Consider the following 6,690-nt stretch of genomic DNA (forward strand, 5'->3'; position numbering starts at 1 on the left):
TCCCTGTTGCACAACGTGAACCTTTACGGAAGATAACACTTAACTGACCTCAGGATTTGTGCTGAAAAACAACATCTGCTATCCACCATGTGCCTTTTCTTCATGACTTACGAGAGTCTGTAGACTCGTGTTAAAACTGATAACAGAAAGCAGTTGTTTTTCCAACACACTTGAACATATCAATAAGATTAACTCGACGTGCAAAAGACGAAATGGCTGCTTGTGCACATTTTGAATCAACGTGAAGCCCTTTTTATTTCCATAATGTGACATCTGCGCTCTGCTGGAGCAGTGGTGATCGACAGATTAGCTTTGTAGGAGTGAAAAGAGTCTGAAATCATGCAGGAATGAAGTCGGTTTTCTGAAAGCCCAGCTGAAGCTCTGACATGATCATTAATCAGCAAATGTGAAGGTCAGAGTGTCAGCGCAGCCAAAGCTCAATTGATCTCAACTTTAGACGGATGATCACCAGCCATCTGAAATCAGTGGAGTTGTAAAGGCAGTGTGAAATAGATGATTCAACTAAAAACATTTCAGGAACCTGCTTTTATCCTTTGGGAATCGATTGGATAGTGAAAAATGGATGTTTAAAACACCAGCGGCACCCATTGATTCAAACTTATGTGGCTTTATGTATTTATTTATTTATTTAATCATAATGACAATAAGTCACAAAAAAAAAAAAAAAAATAATATATATATATATATATATATATATTGTATATAATATATATATATATATATATATATATATATATATATATATATAATATATTATTATGTTAATGTGTATCTGATTATTATAACATTCAATTATACATTAACAATTATGTAATAAATTTCATAAATTTGAAAAAAAATCTACATTTTTACTTGTAATTTCTTTTTGGTTTGTAGATCATTTCTAGAATTAAAATTATCATTTTCTTTTTGGTTTGTTGATATTTTATTATTTATTTAATTTTTTTTTATTAATACAATATAATAACAAATATATGAGCATTTTTAGTTAAATATCTGATAATCACTTTATATAGAGATGAAAATTTCACTTTATATATATATATAAAATAATATAATATAATTTTATTTTTTTTTTATGTGTTAATTCTTTTTTTTTGGTATAAGTAATATTTGATATTTTAATCATAATAATAGTAGAGATTTAAATAATCATAAAACTTAAAATAATAATAATAATAATAATAATAATAATAATAATAATAATAATAAGCGTAGCGTAGTGTTAGTTTTGGCAGGTCCCGTGAGTCACGTGTGCATCAGCTAACTCTAAGCTGATCCACGTCTACACAATCCGAAACCTTTCTCAGCACCCATATACGTATACGTTCCTTCAGTATTATCAGCTGCTTTCATGTTGCTTAATAACTAATTACCCTCCTCCATCCCCAGCTCCTCCTCTCGCTCAGACAGGATTCGGCCTTCGGATTCTCCTTTGAATCAGACTAATAATCGGTTTTGATTTCATATCAACCTCGTTCTTTTTTGGGACTCAGTTTCAAATCTTATAAACTACTTTTTTCCTCGTGTTAACATGTCTGGAATTAATGAGAAAGAAAGTGGCTTTGTTGAACTGTAGATGTAGTGTATGACTCAAACCTGAAGACTGTTTACAGTGTGCCACTATTTCAGTCATACACAGCGTCTACTAAATTAAAGTGCCCTATAGAAAACAGCAAACAATGTGACCCGTCACCAAAGACCACAGTGAGCGCCGGCTAAAATTACTCACAATAAATGCAGGAGTGCACAAACACAAACACACACAAGCTGGTCTGGACTCAGGAAAACACTTCTCAGTTTCTATGGCATCGTCTTTGAAGCCCAGCGGGCAGACGTTTGGCCCGGAAAAGGAGTTTTATTTTGATTTTGATAAGGATTTCTCTCTGTGAGGCGATGTTTCTAGAACACGGGGGTATTTTAGGTCACGGGCTGTGCTGGAAAAGCTGATTTAGACTAAATGTGTTGGCTAAATGATCGTTAAAGGGAAAGTTCACCCAAAAAACGTTCGCTCATCCTTGTGTCATTCCAAACCTGTATGAGTTTCTTTCTTCTGTTGAACTTAAAAGAGCATATTTTAAAGAATATGAGTGACCAAACAGCTGTAACCAAGCAGCTGTTTGGTTACTCATATTCTTCAAAATACGCTCTTTTAAGTTCAACAGAAAAAAAGAAACTATACAGGTTTGGAATGACAAGTAAATGATGACAGAATTGGCATCTTTTTCTTGGGGGAATTATCACTATAACTTTAATGAAGGAAAAAACTACAATCCCATGAAGCATTGCAAATGATAGACAGTAATAGAAATAAAAAACAAATAGACAGCAGCTAATTGCACTAAGTGTCAATAGCAATTAGATTATATTTACACTAAGTGCAAATAGCATATTTTCTTAGCGATAGATACATTTTTTATTGAAAATAAATGCCTTTCTGATGTGATATGAGATTTGAAAAGGGAGGGGAAAAAAGTTTGGCAAAAGGCGGATTCAAACTCTGGTCAATTGCGTCAAAAATCACTCATCTTACCATCTACGCCACTGAAACTGATGATTTGTATGCCATTTTGCAATATTGACTATCCCAATCAGAGGTGGGCGGAGTCAGTGTAGATAGTCTCTGCCAACAAGGCGAAAAAAGACACTCCGAAAAAAATAATGGATACTTGATTAAGATGGTTTTAAGATGTTGATCATGTATATAGAAACAATATATTTAAAATATGTTGCAAAAAAAAAAAAAACAACATATGGGTAATTCCTGATATTCAGTAGCTTGTTGACATCATAACACTCAAAAAACAAAACACCTTTTTTTATCAACTCTTGTGTAATCATGATAGGGAGTTAAAAAAACGTCAAAAATATTTTTGATATATAAATATATGGTATATACAAACTTAGGTATATAAATTCAAGCAGTTATAAGCCAAATTAAATGTGAAGGAGGACAAAAAATGTCCACTCTGTAAGGGACAAATGAACAACAATTTTAAATACTTATATGTCAAATTTAATATTTAAAATTAAAAAAAGTTTAAATGCACGACTTCTTCTACTTAAACATAAATTGCAGTCACTATCACTGTGTACACTAAATGTGTCCAGCCTGTTTTCTGACTTAACAGGGTGGACACTATAAGGTGGACATTTTGACCTGAAATCAGCCATTACACTAAGTCTGAATATATTTAAGTATAAATATATTTATATATATGGACATATTGAAGTTGACAACATCAGATTGGAAAGATAAAATAAGTAAAATAAGACAGAGGCTCTCACTCACCTTCCCCGGTTGTTTTCCCTTCAAGGAAATTATGTCATCTGTTTGAAAAGCTGTAATTTCCTTTTTCCAACTTTCATTTAAAGGGCCAGTGATAGAATATAACAGGGTGGACAATATTTTGAGGGACAAGCTAAAAAAAAAAAAAAAAAAATAGTATATATATGTATGTATATATATATATATATATATATATATATATATATATATATATATATATATATATATATATATATAGAGAGAAAAATATAAATTAGTGCTGTCAAACGATTAATTGCATCCAAAATAAAAGTTTTTGTTAAAACAATATATGTCTGTGTACTGTGTATATTTATTATGTATATGTAAGGACACACACAAACAGTATATATTTACATGTATATATTTGTCTTCATATAATTTGTATTATATACAAATATATTTAATATATGAACACAACATATTTTCTTAAATATATACGTGTGTGTGTTTATATTTATATATACATGATAAATATACACAGTACACACATATGTGAACAAAAACTTTTATTTTGGATGTGATTAATTGCGATCAATCATTTGACAGCACTAATACACACACACACACACACACATGAATTTAATACTTTAAAAATGTATATACATTTAAGAAAACTATTACTGATATACCAAACACTGTTTCTCTCTGTCATGTACATTAGCAGCAGGTGTGTGTGTGTGTGTGTGTGTGTGTGTGTGTGTGTGTGAACAGCTGCAGAGCTCTGGAAAAGGCAAGCCTGGTTTCCTGCTCATCTCTCTCGTCTGATTGGCTGAGGGTGATTTCGCAGGCGGTGACATCACCACATTAGTGGCTGACCTACATTAGTGTGACATCAGACTCTCTCTCTCTCACTCACACACACACACACACACACACTCACACACACACACACACTCACACACACACACACACACACACTCACACATTTACTCAGCAGCATTTGCTCATTAAAGTGCAGCAGAATCTCCTGAAACAGGACAGACGTCTTCAGACTCAGCCCTGCTGTATCTTATCGCATGAGATTTAAAAAATCTCTCCAGATCAGGTCAAGTGTGTGAAAGAGCGATGCTGCAGCTGCACACACACACACGACTGCACTAAGATCAGATCAGCAGAGAAAGCACTACATGATCAGCTTCAGCAGCACAGAAAATCACTGAGAAAACACAAAACCGCTATTTAATGAACAGCCATTACTGCTGCAGCAGAAGAGCAGCATAAACAATGACAATATATGTTTCCAATACACACTGAATAACCAGATGATGTACTATATGTGATCTTATGTGATATTTGCATACACAACAGAACAAAATGCAGACCATTGCATCCCACGATGCCCTGGGATAGACCTTCCATTTCCATGGATTTTTTCAGATTGCCAGAAGATATTTTTTGAAAGAAATAAGCAAAATACCATTTGTATTTCTGAGATATCTGTAAACATGCAGCACAATGAGGCGAGTCGCGGCTGTAATGCATACATTTTAAGCTTTATAACTTTTGAAATGTGCTTGTTTTACCATTTAAATGAGCACTTCTATAAATGTAAACAGACTTTAGTAATATGAACTGGTCAAGCCACTTCAATTTCATAAACTATAGCTTGATCATTTACTCAAAGATGCCACTTCAAGTATTTTTAGTCGTCTGATCTTATCAAACTGTTATTTGAGTAACCAGATCACTCAGAATGACAGATGAACATCATTAATGGCATCCATTAGTAACACTCACTGGTGTTTGTGCTGTTGCTATCCCTCCAAACTGATGTCACTTCCTGCAGGATGATGTGATACAGGATCAGACTTTTGTTTGTTCACAGGCAGATGAGATGTCTAGATGTCTGGAAAGAAAGAAGAAAAAAAAAACAGGTGTGTTTTATAGTTCATTTTTCTTATGAATATGTGTAAAGCAGTGGAAGTGTGTGTGGAAGGTTCTGAAGGAGACTGAAGGTTCCGTGATCAGTGAACATTCTAAATATTCCAAACATTGTGTGAAGATCTCGAGCTCCAGCCGCTGGAGAAACACCACAGACAACACACGGAGAAGAGCACCTCAACTCAACATCTCAGCTGTTTCTTCAGCAACAACATTACAAGGAGATCAAACTGAGACAGTAATCATTTCACATGCTCTGAGCTCTGAAAGATGATTTATATCCTGTACTTTTCAACAGTCTGAATGAACTGCAGTGAAGTGAAGGTTATGGATGGACAGATACACAGAGAAGAGAAGGTGTGGCAGAGATCAGCTTTCATCTCCACTGAGCTTTAATCTCACACTCTTTTCTTCCTCTTCCTCTCGTTCACAGATCCGCTTTCTGTTTCTCACGTCCTTTGTTCTCTCTCACGAAACACATTTAAACCCTTCAGATGAAACGCAGCTCATATCTGTGTCTCTGCGAGTCTCACATTAAAACACACGCATGTTCGGTGCAACTAATCAGTCAAAGCAGTTCAGTTATAAAATACACTCTTGAGTACAACAGTGTGGTTATGGTTGCATGAATGTGGCCTTTTAATTTAATTTAACAAAACAAATGTAAATAAAACGGGAATGAGTGAAACATTATTGATAGCAAATTAAAATAAACTTGCAATAGTAAAATATACATTAAAATAAATATCAGTAGGGCAAAGGGAGTAAACCAATAATATTAACTAATAAAACAACAGCAATACAAAATTATTTTAATTTATAACTGTATATGTTAAAAATAAAACAAAATAACAATAATAAAATATTGTATCAAATAAAATATCAATAGTGCAAATAAAGTGAACCAGTAATACCAGGAACATTTTAAGAAATAAAATAACAATAATGCAAAATTATATTACAATAAAATTTACTACATTTAATTTCATTGTGCAAATGGAGTAACACCATAATAGTAACAAAGTTCAATAAAATGTGAACAGAGTAAACTATTAGCTGAAGAAATATGAACACAAATACAACAAAATGAATATCGATAGTGAACTGCAGATAAACCAGTAATATTGACAAATAAAATAGCAATAATATATGATAAAATGAGAAGTTGAGTAAACCACTAATATTAATAATAAAAAATCATTGATAAAATAACACTGACAAGTAAAATAACAAGAATGCAAAGTATATTTTCAATCGAATTTAAAATAGTATTTCATTCAAATTTAAATGAACAAAGATGCAAAAAATAGCAAAAACTGCAACTTAAGCTAAAATAAAATGATAAATTAAATTTAAAATAAAAAGAACAGTTATGAGGCATGATGGAGTTATGAGGGATATGTAGGGATATATATATATTATATACAATTTATCAATGCAGACACAGCTGTGAGCCGACTCACTCACTGTCTCAGTGA

Source organism: Cyprinus carpio, chromosome B7 (assembly GCF_018340385.1).
Source record: "Cyprinus carpio isolate SPL01 chromosome B7, ASM1834038v1, whole genome shotgun sequence".
In the NCBI taxonomy this organism is placed as follows: domain Eukaryota; kingdom Metazoa; phylum Chordata; class Actinopteri; order Cypriniformes; family Cyprinidae; genus Cyprinus; species Cyprinus carpio.